This window comes from Juglans microcarpa x Juglans regia, chromosome 8D (assembly GCF_004785595.1).
Source record: "Juglans microcarpa x Juglans regia isolate MS1-56 chromosome 8D, Jm3101_v1.0, whole genome shotgun sequence".
Lineage (NCBI taxonomy): Eukaryota > Viridiplantae > Streptophyta > Magnoliopsida > Fagales > Juglandaceae > Juglans > Juglans microcarpa x Juglans regia.
In genome coordinates this window covers 24,329,918-24,343,019 of record NC_054608.1, presented here as the reverse complement: position 1 = coordinate 24,343,019, position 13,102 = coordinate 24,329,918, and positions in this window count along the sequence as shown.

Genomic DNA, 13,102 nt, shown 5'->3' with positions numbered 1-13,102 from the left:
GAGTATTTTCAGTGTTTTTGAACTAAGTTTGATTTTAAATAAGACAATTATAATATTTTTGAAGAGCTCCAAAAATATTATAATTGTCAGAAATCATTTTAATATCATTTATTAAAATGATTACAGTTATTTAAAATATTATGTGATTTAGAATTATGTTTAAAACTCTAATTAAATTAAATGATTTTATTCTTTAAAAGATATTAAATAAGACTTCATTTTATTAATGATGAAGAAACATTATTTTATAAACTAAAGTTTAGTTTAAATAATATTCTACCTTAATTCCTCTCAGTGCTTTTAATTAAGTTAAGGTTTACGCATTTTCAAATCAGTGTTTTAATCATCCACCTTTAGATCGTTTTGAAGATCCCAAGATAAAGGGATCAGGATTAAAACCCCGACCCCCTCTCTTTCTCCCTCACTTTTCCCTCCCCTCTCTCTCTCCTCCTTCTCCCCCATCATGTGTTGTAAGTCTCCCTCCTCTCACCTGATTCTTCCACAGCTCGGCCCGGTGCCGCCGTGCGCCACCTGCCCTCACCGCCACCACCACTGGCGTCCTCTCCCACTGGCGAGCTCCCACTGGTAAACCCAGCTCCCACCTTGCAGCCGTTCTGCCCCACGCACACACACAGCCTCTCACGCACGGTTTCACTATGCGTAGCCCTTTCCACCACCGTACGCGCCCACCCACGGCCACCGAACACCACCACGAGCTCCCCTTTCCCTTCCCCTTCCTCCTCCCCTTGACCCGAGGCCCATTGCCTCCCTCACACGCACAAGCACTCTCCCTCACACACACGGGTTTATCACCCTTGCGCCGCCGTGCGCAGCTACCCAGGTCACCGCACCACCACAAGAGCTTCCTCTGGCCACCATCAGCCTAACCCAACCATCTATAGCCCCGATCTACCCCTCACGCATGCCCCTTCTCTCTCACACTCCCATGTACTCTCCCTCCACCCGTTGGCTTCGATCTGCCGCCATAGGCTGTCGTGCTACCTCCACCTCGCCACCATAGCTCCACCAGCAACCCCCTAAGCCCCTCAATGGCCAGCCACGACTATCCAAGCCTTCCCCTTCCATTTCCATGCCTTGAGGCACATGGGTTTCTCTTGGAAACCCACGGCTCCGCCACCCCAGCCACCATGAGACCACCCTTAGCCCCCTTCACCTTTCCTAGCCAAACCCTAAGCCCAAACCATGACTTTATGTGGTAGACAGCCACCATACATGGTGGATAGCCACCATACGCGGTTTAGCCGCCATATATGACCCTTCCAACGTCATCAACCGTGACGGTGAGCGAACAATGCACGGGTTAGCTCGTCGATAGTATAACCCTCTGTCCCTCGTTAATTATGTTATTTGTTAGTTGATTAGGTTGTGGACTGTGCTGTTAGTATTGTGGAGTTCGTTGTATTGTGATATGCTGTGTAATGAAGTGTTAGGCGTAGTTGGGAAGTGTACTGTAAAGTGTTGTGGACAGTGCTATATAGTGTGGTTGTGGAATATGTGTTGTAATAGTGGTGTCGCCTCATATGGATTGGGAAGAGAGTGTGTACTATCGTGACGTAGTGTGGGGTAAGGAGAGTATATGTAAAATATACCTTCTTGGCGTAATGTGGAATGGGAAGAGTACACGCGGGGTGTACGCTATCTGGTGTAGCGTATATGAAGGGAATACACGGGGAGTGTACTCCATGTGATGGAGTGATGCACCATATGGCGGGTATGCCATGGTGGTGATGTGGCGTAGCATGTGTGAAGGGAGTACATGTGGAGTGTACTTCATGAGGTGCAGCGACACATCGTGTGGCGTGTCGTAGAGATAAGGAGGGTTGTGTGGTTGATGGGCGTAGAGCGTGGTGAGTAGTGTCGAAAACTGTGGAACAGTATCCCGAAGTAGCTGTGATGTGGCCTGTAGTCTGAGATGACAAGTGTCACCGTGATTGACTTACCGCTGTGAGTATGTGTGAAGTGGTAGAACAAGTGTAAGAGTGCGCAGCGGAAGCGTGATTGGGGAATGTCACAAAGTGACATGGTTACTGGCAATCGTGCTTGTGATGGGTGAGGAGTTAGTGTGAGGATAGTGTAGCAGGAACGTGACAAGATGTCACGCTGTGACAGGAGTAAGTGAGGGATCGTACTCATGATGAGTTAAGAGTTGGCGTAGAGATGGCGTAGCGGAATGTCAGGTGACGTGACAAGGTTAAGGTGTAGCTAGAGAGTAATCTCGAGCTATATGATGTGACGTAAAGCGTAGTGTGAATGGAGTCTTGTTGTGTTAAGTGTTGGGATGAACTGTCAAAAGGGACGGGTAGCATGAAGAGTCATGATAGCCGGGTTAAGAGAAGGTTGGTATCAGAGTATGACACTTGTCCTTACGAGCATGTGATCAACGTGTTATATGTTGGTCTTAGGTGATAAAGGGATAAGATACATGTGTAATCTGATAAGACACGTGTGTACCAGACAGATTCAACATATGTAATGGGTAATCTGTTCTAAGCATAGTTACACGGTGCTTAAGCTTCAAAGCTGGCTTGGAGCCGTGTGGCTTACATGGATGGGAATGAGGATTAGTGTGAGCTAAGATGCATGGAGGCAATGCCGGGTGTATTGTCTAGAATTGGGATGCGTGATTCCGTCGGTTAGAATTATGCGTTGGAATGTGCTCAACGGGAAGAGTAAGACGAAGGTCCTAGTGTCTTAGTCCTAAGGTGAATCATGGGTTCACTTTAGTGGATGAGCACTCGAGACAAGACCTTGAGTTTGGAGGATGTAGTGACTATAAGTAGATCTTGAAGGTTTTAGCATAGTAAAGGGCACGTAATAGCACGTGATAGAAGGAGAGTGTTCCAAGTGAAGTTTAGTTCTATTTCTAGTTTAAGTTGCTTATGCATTAGATAGAGAATGACGTCAAGGTTATGTGTATGCATGTAAGTTGCCATCTGACACTCGCATGAATGGACTAGATGATATGAGAGTAGCATGGGGTCCAGGTAAGTATTACGTTCATACTCTTCTAGAGTTTTCTAAAATATAAGAAATGAAAACGAAACGCTTTTTCCTTATGAAACGACACAAAAGATGTTTTACAAAAAACATGCTAAGTATAAGTGTTCAAAGGTATACGTATGTACGGCCCCTCCTTGGAAGTCCCTTTTTATGCACCCAAAAGTATTAATTGTACGCATGTGAATGGATGACTATATGCAGTATCTATAGTATATATTTTCTAAGAAAAGAAAAGAAATGTCGAGGCTTGTGCCTCGAGCTTTAACTGATGCTTTGAACGACGCGAAGAAAGTGTTTTAAAAGGGTCCCTATGAACTGATGCTTTTATGGATGCCATGAACTGATGTTTTACGGATGCCATGAAAGATGATGTTTAAGCCCATGCTTTTAAATGATGTTTTTCCATGAACGAACTGTTAAATGAAAGATAGAGCTGAAATGAACTGAAAGAAAGGACTGAACGTTTAATGTATGAAGATACGTAACGACCACATGAATAAATGGAAAGGATACCAATGAATGGGCAGATTACAATGCCGGGTAAGTAGTACTGGTAGTGCACCCAGTGCTGCCCCTGACTGAAAATGGATTCCCAACCCGTGGCCATGGGCGGAGTCTGGGTCCAAAGGAAGACCGCTAGCCCCAACACACGGGGCAATAACAGTGTGTACTAGCCAATGAAAGTGATAAGAAAGAATGTATAAATGTATGAATGCATCGCATTCTTTAAGAAATGAAGGCACTGACGGGAGAAACATTTTACGAGAGAAAGCTCCTTTTTAAAGAAAAATCCCGTCCAGTGATGTTTTCAAACGAACGCACGCATGCATGTACATATAGTATGTATGGTATGATGAATGCATGGATGAAAACTTATGTTATTATATTTTAACTGTATGAAGTAATGCTTATGAGTCGTCGACTCATTTTAGTTTTTATATATGCCCCTCCCCCCACTTGGACTGAATGAGCAGTATGCGTCAGGACGGACATGGCCCATGGGGAAGAGCACAAAAATCTAGGTATGAGAGTTTTAATTGCATGAGAGGCCTTTTATTTTATTGTAAGATTAATATTTTCCTGTGTAAACCTCTTTTATTCTCAAAGCACATTTATTTTGTAACGTAAAGTCTTGCACCCTGGGTATGGAAGTAAAAAGTTTTAAATCGAACGGTAATTCCCTTCGTCTTTTCTAAAATCATTTTATAAAAAGTCTCACCACAAGGACGGGCATTACATGGCATCCTTTAGGAATCTCAGATAGGCCATCATCTCCCACAAAAGAAGTATTCCACAAGGAAGAACCTTGAGAGAAGGGCAACTGTGGGCAACATCAGAAATCAATGCAAGTAGGTAATAGGCAGAAAACCACCTTAGCTAGGTGATATAGTGTATCTGTTTGGAATGATAGTTGTGTCATCAGTTTTAGTAAGCGAGGGACAAAAGACCAAAAGAATACTGATGCAGTAGTGGAATATATCGACAACACCAATTGATATCCCATCATTCTTTTTTTCCTTCCTCTATTGAAAGGCCACAAGCCTTGTTTCTCTATCAATTGATTTTCCACAATTTTAAGTAGATTAATCCCATACAATTAAGAAATAACCCTTAACACACTGCAAACTACAATATCCAGCGAAAGATGTGTGTGCTTGCCCTTGTAGTGATTTGTATTGTGAATACTCGTCAATAACAATTAAGTAAAATCTAAAGCCATCATAAGAGGGGATGGGAGGTGGATCCCACACATCCATGTGAAGAGTGTGAAGAAAAGATTTAGCATGGACTGTATGAGAGGAAAAAGATAATTTCTTTGATTTTTCAACAGTGCAACTTTCACAAAAGCCAATACTTTTATTTAAAGTAGGTAAACAAGGTAGCATAGACTTGAGAGTTCTGAAGTTTGGATGTCCCAAAAATGCGTGCCAAAGATTGCTGGAAACCTTGGTAGTTGGAAATGCAACGGGGGAAAAGGATGTGGAGTTTGCACGTAAATGGTAGAGACCATCTTCAACCAAGCCCTTAAACAGCACTCGACTCGCCTTTAGATCCTTAATAAAAAAAACCCCATGGATAGAACACAAAGTAGCAATTGTGATTAGATGTAAATTGAGAAATCGAGAGAATCTTCTTTTTAATATCAGGCACAATAAGAGCATTCGTGATAGTGAGATACGTATGTAGAACATCAAAATGACCAACAACAAAATAGGAAGACCACAAGTGTCTCCAACCATTATAGAGTTGTTACCAGTTTATGGTGGAATACCTTTAGCATCAGTGGTTGTAGAAGCCATATGTTGGTTTGCGCCAGTGTCAGGATTCTAGGTATCATCAGTGGTACCACCAGTTTGGACAGCAAGGAAGGCTTAGTAGCCCATGGCATCTTCATCGGTGGCACAGCAGCTTTCGACTTTGTGATTAGGACCTCCACACCGAAAGCAGGTGATATGACTAGTACATGCAGGAGCTTTACCACCACCACGAGAGGAGTTTTGTTGAGGATGAGTAGTGTTTGTGCAACCATGAGAACATCCACCACTACAATTTGTTTTAAACTTTGGTTGATTTCGATGCCCACGAGAAGAAGAATTTCCTGCAACATGATTTGTGTAGAAAGCAACGGCTGAAGTAGTGTCTCGACTAGTAGAAATTTGGAGTTCAAAGTCACGTAACTTGCTGATGACAACCTCAAGAGAAGGGAAGTTGTCTCTTGCATTGATAGCAGCAACTATAGGATCAAACCCAGAGCCCAAACCTCTAAGTATACATATGATAAAATCATCATCTTGCATCAATTTTCTAGCACTGCGAAGAGCAAAAGAGCCAAAGACTTGGCTTTGTGAAGGTATTCTTCCATTAAAGCAGTAGCTTTGGTGAGTGATTGCAACTCACTTTTCATTTGTTAGACACGATCCCTAGTATGTCGACTGTGACTCCTCCAGATTCTGCTTGGGATCGGACGGACATCCGAAGCGTCAGGACATGCAACACAAGGTTACCTGCCCCTATTCATAACATATAAGATGCAATGTTCCTAACATGCATACAGCATTATGCAATATTCGCAGCGGATAATTTTTTTTTTTTAGCAATACTATGCACCAAACTTATAATATCACAAATAGTTAAAACATAAACCATACATGCTTAAAATATCCACGATTACAGCACGGGTCTCAAAAGACTGTAATCACAAAACAACGGAGACCTGACTCTATAATTATATTGCCAAAATACACTATTGGACTAGTTCGTTGAGTAACTTGTGTAACTCGAATAACGATGCCGAAATACTATTCAAAGACCTAACTATGGAGGCTACAAGTTTCGTGATGCATCTATTGCGTCTAGTCAACTTTCTCCAGTCTGCCAGTGTCTGCTCCCTGCTCTGATCCTGACATATTGCCTACCATTCTGGGGGAATGGTAGTTGGGACTACCACAGTGAGATTTGATTACAAATTTCAACAAGTTAACAAAAAACTTCCACACAGGTTAATGATGCATGCATGGCAGTAAAAGCATGAATGCATAATCAAAGTCATAAGTAAGCATAGCATAACTTGACATATAGCATGACATAAATGACATAAATTGAACTAAAACTGAAACTTAAACTTAGCTTCACGTGACATGGCATGTACGTGAACTTAAAACATAACATAGACTAGCAACATAGCATGAACGTGAACTTGAAACTTAACATGGACTTGAAACATAGCATGAACGTGAACATACATAATTTGAAAATGAACTTGAACCGGAGCACAACATAACATAAACGTGAACTTGAAACATAACATGAACGTGCACATGGCATAACATGAACGTAAACTTGAACATAACATGACATAATATGAACTTGAAATATATTCTTGTCTCATGGGGTCACCATGATTGAGTAATCTTATCTCATGGGGTTACCATGATTGAGATGAACTTGAAACTTGATATGAACGTAAACTTGAACATAACATAACGTGTAACATGACTTGATTGTGAAATACATAAACTTGGAATCTTTTTCAATAGACTTAATCATAAAATGACCATACGGGTGTTACACGGGTCCCCTTGAGCCGTGTGTTCCTGTCGATTACCGCATCACAACACAGATGTCTATACCAGCTGTGAGTGCGTTAATACGTACTCCACAGTTGTTGTGACCCCACGTATTCTACGTGTCACAATTGCTATGTCTAACGTAGTGTATGCTTCACAGTTGTTGTGACCTCATACTTCATGCTCCACAGTTGTTGTGGCCCCATAAATTGTTTGTGCCACACTTGCTGAGGACACACGTAACATAAAGTGTGGCTCCATTGGCATTAGTGTTTGGCGCGTTCTGGTGATCAACTAGTTAGGCCTCATTCGCAACCTGTTGACTGTACTTTGTCAACTCAGGGAATTTCACACCTATTTAGACACTCCAGCGTAAACAAAGGAGTTCCACTAGGATATTACCCCATCCTAACGCTTAGGGTCATGATTGACAAGAATAACTTAACTGGCATACATGACATTTCGTAACTTGACGTGACATGAACGTGACATAAAAGACAGAAGTTCTGACAAACATGACATACTTTGAGACATAAATGTAACATAACATATTTCATAACATGATGTACATGTAATAGACAATATTTTGCGACATGGCATAACATGTAATAGACAATATTTCATAACATGACATAAAATGTGACAGTGGATATTATGTGACATGATATACATGTAACAGATGGCATACGTAATGTGACATACTTGCAATATATAGTAACATGTGATAGAATATATTATGTATTAGATAAGATTTTCGTGACAGAATAATTCTTGTAATAAATAAACATGTGATGATAAGGCATGGCATGACATATATAACAACATATGAACATAAACTGTAGTTCCCTTACCCATCACACATACACAGTAAACTGATAGTAAGTTAAGAGCTAACTTACCTCGATAGTCGCATTCTACGAGATTAAAGCGTGAAACACGAGGAACTGTAAGAGGATATTCTAAAAGCTAGAACTTTAATTACTAACAATTAAAAGTGTGAAAAGAGACAACTTAGAGTCAAATTACCATTTTACCTCTACATGTGGAAAATTACCATTTTACCCCTAACTTAAGGATTTCACATCCTAACTCTAAAAATTACAAAAACTTACATTCCTCATGTAAATTTTGTCCTAGACTTAAATATCAACTCAGAAAAATTTAAAACCATTCACAACTATGGAAAACCTACAATGGCCAAAACATTCATAGGCCATTTCTCTTGATTTTAGTTGCAATTTATTCCATTTTCAAAACTCATGATTAAACCAAAATTTTGTAACAAGGATCTTCCTATCCTAAGTTTAAAAATACATTTAAAATATCTATTAAGAAAAAGCTAATCATCAACACTAAACTTTTTGTAAAAAGACCCAAACTTCTTAACAAAAAGTAAACCCTTAAATCACAAGTTTTGACCTTAATAAAAACATATCCAAGAATTCCAAAAAAATCAAATCTTACTTCTAACACATTCATAACATCATCATAAGATCAACCATACTTTAAATCATAAAAAAAAAGCCACCAAAATTCACAAAACAACACTTGGAGTTTTTGGTTTTAAACTTAGTCGAAAACAGAAACTTTTCTCTCCACTAACTTTGATCAATTTCTTGATCCAGGCTTAAACACGTGTGATCTTCAAAGTAAAACATCTCATGGTTCACAAATGTGTCCTAAAGAAGATCCAACCATCAAACTTAAAATCACATGGCTAAAACTCAATAAAACATGGATCTAACCCAAAAACATCAAATCTTAGGCAAAACCGAAATCCTCTTGCATAGAAAAATCATACCTTTAAAAACAATACTAAATATCTTCAAAATAACATTCTAACATGTATATAAGAGGCTTAGTATCATCATATAAAAATATCAAAGCCTTTGGAATAAGATCAAACCACGAAATATTCCAACTTTCACAAAACAAAAACTGTTTTTCCACTTCCAGTTTTTAAGTTTCTAAATCTAAGGAAATCTATCATCAAAAGCTTTATCCATGCAAAAAAATCTAAATGACCATTCATAAAAACATTCTCACAACACTCCATAAAATGTTCGGACTAAGATAAGTCCATTAGCTTGGTCAAAATTTCCAAACATATCATACTCTCCAGTTTCACTCCCAGAATGACCTTCCCATGGTTAAAAATACTTTTTATCAATCAAATGAGTATTAAATGAGACTAATAAGATATCCACAGAAACTAAACTCAAATACAAACAACTGTTATGAAGTAGTTATCGTGAGATAATATTTGTAAAGGGTAAAAAATGGCCACGCAAAAAGACCCAGAAATCTGCCGAGAGAGCTCTTTTGAGTTTCTCTCTAAGAACGGTGGAAAGAAGTGATAAAATGGAGAGAAGTGTGTCTTGCACGACTTTAGAATCCTGGAGGGGGAAGTCATGGGCTTTAATGACCCTTAATTGGAGGTGACTATGTGACATAAAATGGAGAATAGAGAGGAGTAAGGACTGCCTATAGCAGCTGTGAGAGATGGAGGTTGATGGAGTGGATTTCTTCTTCACATCAAGGCACTATTGGGTGCATCCAATGACAGTGGATGTTCTTCCATGTGGGGGAGGAAACTTCTCCAAGAAGTTTTGCCAAGGTGGCCATTTTCGTGGGCCTTGGTGGGCCCCAACCAAGTGGGCTTCAATTTGGGGTTTAAAGAGGGTTTGGTAAGGGTTTGAGACGCTATCAAGCACAAAACCAATTTTTATTGGCCCAATCAAATTTTCAAGGTTTAAAAGGTTGGATAATGATGTCATAACAAGGATTTGATGAATTAATAGCATGTGGAAGTGATTTTATCAAGTGATTAAACACAATGCTAGAAATCAGATTAAAAGGGGTTTGGAGGCCAACTTTAGGGTTTGGGGAAACCGTTTAGGATTTCGGTTTCAACTAAGTTTTTGGGGTTTCAATTGGATTCCAACCATTTAGGGTTTCATTAGGATTGAAACCTTCTTGGGTCTGGGACAATTTGGTTGATCAGATGAAACAAAGCTTTGCTTAGGTGGCATGATCTCACACCTTAACTTCCTTCACAAACCATCTAATGGTTCCTCTTTGTGCCAAGTCTCTAATATTATTCACTATCTGTGGCTAAGATCTTGCCAAGTGTCCAAATAAAACTTCTCTAACCTAATTTGGACATTTCACACTATGATTTTGAAAATACTGCACTGGGTGCGCTTATCGAGATTACTATTCACTCCAAAAAAAATATAATAAACTTTGTACTGAAAAATTCTAAATATTCATATTAACCTATAGTGAAAATCATTTTCCGAAATTCAACCCCGAAGTGCCCCTAAAAATAATTTCACAATTTCGAACAAGCGTTTCGTCCGAAATTATGAAAATGGGCTATTGCGCCATAAAATCTAAAATAATCAACTGAATCAAAAGGCATAGACCATAACACATTCTGACACTTCTAACTACCTCAAATAATTAAACTCATATTTCTAGCATCATAGTAAGTGATAACACTGACTATGTTGACAGACTAAAACCTACGCGATTGGTCGATTCGTAAAAACTTAAAGAGTTTTCATGAGATTCCTAAAGTCAATAGGAATTCCACCATTGAATTTCTAGCAGGCTGTTACATCGACCATACAACATTTCCAACACGTCCCAAGCTTCATGGGAGGTCTCACTGTTGATCACCTGAGAGAGGGGAGCATCGAACAACAAGCTATTGATCCATCAAAGGATCAATTGATCAATACGGAACCATTTCACAGTAGTTGGATTCTGAGTGAGAGCACCATCAGTTCTATGAATGGTTGTAGGTGGGCAAGGAAGAACATTTGTAACATAACCGAGAAGCCTGTGACCACGTAGAATAGGGACAACCTGGGTTTTCCTGAGATGATAATTGTTGGAGGCTAATTTGATGGAGATATCAGGAAGATTTGTTTTTGAAGAAGATAGATAAAGGGAAGCAAGCTCTTCCACAGGAGGAAGCAAAAATGTAGAGGATGAGGAAGGCATTGGAAAAAAATCCTCTAGTGGCTCTGATAGCACGTAAGGAAAAATAGCCTGCATTTGTGCATGGCTCTTGTTTTATGTATATAAAGATTTACAGAGGAATACGTAAATTTATAGCTGTAAAGAAGCAAAAAGGAAATATATACAACTGTAAAGCAAAGAATATACATATGTGAAACAGAGCCGATAAACACGCTATTTACATTAGTGCAAGAATTGCAAAAATAACATAGAGATCTCAATAGCTTTTCATGGAGAGAAATAAGAGGAGTAGATTGCGAAGGTGTGTATCTTCAAGAAGAAGTTGACGAGAGCAAGGAAGAAGCTCCTTGTAAGGCAATGGCAAAAGTCATCTTCTATTGTTCACGAGAGGTGCAATTATAGAGAAGTGGGGATATACTATACATTGAATTTTTAATTGTTGGTAAATTTACGGGAGAGCTTCCTCAAGTAGGTCCTTAACTTGTGTTCCTCAATGATAATACTTTTGTGACTTTGTATGCTCTTTAAAGTGATTGGTTCGTTTGATTATATAGATGAGATGAAATGAGATGAGAAATCTATGAATTATGTGAAATAGTTTGTGAATAGATGTTTTATGGGTTTTGGAAAAGAATAGAGAAAAGTTGAATAAAAATATTGTAATTAGAATATAATTTTTTAATATCTTTTTTGGATTTGAAAAAGATGAATTATTTATTGCATTTTCTTGGGAAGTTTGAAAAAATTATAATGATTAGATAATGATTAGATGAAAAAATTGAAAAATTGAGAAATATTTGTGTTTGAATATTGGTGTTTGAATATTGAGATGGGATGAGATAAGATGAGACCATCTGTGAAATCAAACAGGGCAACTACTACTAAAAATTTATATATATATAGAAAATGATATAACCACAAAATACAAACAAAGCTTACTTAATAATGCATATTAATATATATATATATATATATATATATATATATATATAAGGGAGGCTGATGTTAGGTTTATATAGAAAACAACACAAAATGTAGAGACTATATTAATTAATATGCATTATTCATATAAATCCAAATTTCATATGTACATATCTCTACATCTAACAAGACAACTTAACCAAGTATTAATTACTAGCAGAGAAAATAGGTGGGAAAGTCATTACCTTGTCCCACAATATAAGGATGAACTTTCAACGCACTTTAATGCATGCTATCATCATTTTTCCTTATGAAAGCAGTACATGGAAAATATAAATGCATGGGTGATCTCATTTGGACGTTTGTTTTACGCATTCACGTTCTTGGAAGACCCAAAACCCTGTCTATGCAGGTGCTAGTTTTTTTTTTTCCTCTTTCTCTCTCTCTCCCTAAGCATGCTTAATATTAAGGAATAATTAAAAGAGTTACATAAAGTTTCAAGGTGGATCTTTACCACTATTAATATACAATAAGCAACTAGGAAAATTATGGAGGGGTATACGTATACGACCAAAAATTAAATTGGTCGCCGTCCATTGTGCCACAAAATGCGTGCATCGATTTTGAGATAGACGTATTTTGATTATTCTCCAATCATGCCAAGGGAAAAGGTTTTGAAGAATATCATCTATGATCGGAGTTATTTTCCATAATGGTGGAGGGGCTTCATTCGTGATTTCATCTATGACGGTTTGCGCATCTCCTTCTAGGATTGATGGGCACTTTTGGAGTTTTCTTGCCAATTGTAAAGCCACAAGAGCCGCTGATGCTTCTGTTATCATTGGGTTAGTAGTTGGAAATTTTGAGTTCCATATTTCCAATATTTTACATTTAGTGTCACAATAGACATATGAGGATGTGGAGAAGTCTCTGATTGCAGTATCAAAGGTGAAGCTCCACTGGTTCATTGGTGGAGATACCTAACTTAATTTCAGATAGACTTCTGATTTTTGTTCTCATGCTTGTTTGTAGTCTTGATATATCTTCCCTAGATGGATAGATATCGACAATATCTTCCCCATTGCTTCTAATCTAAATGGTTG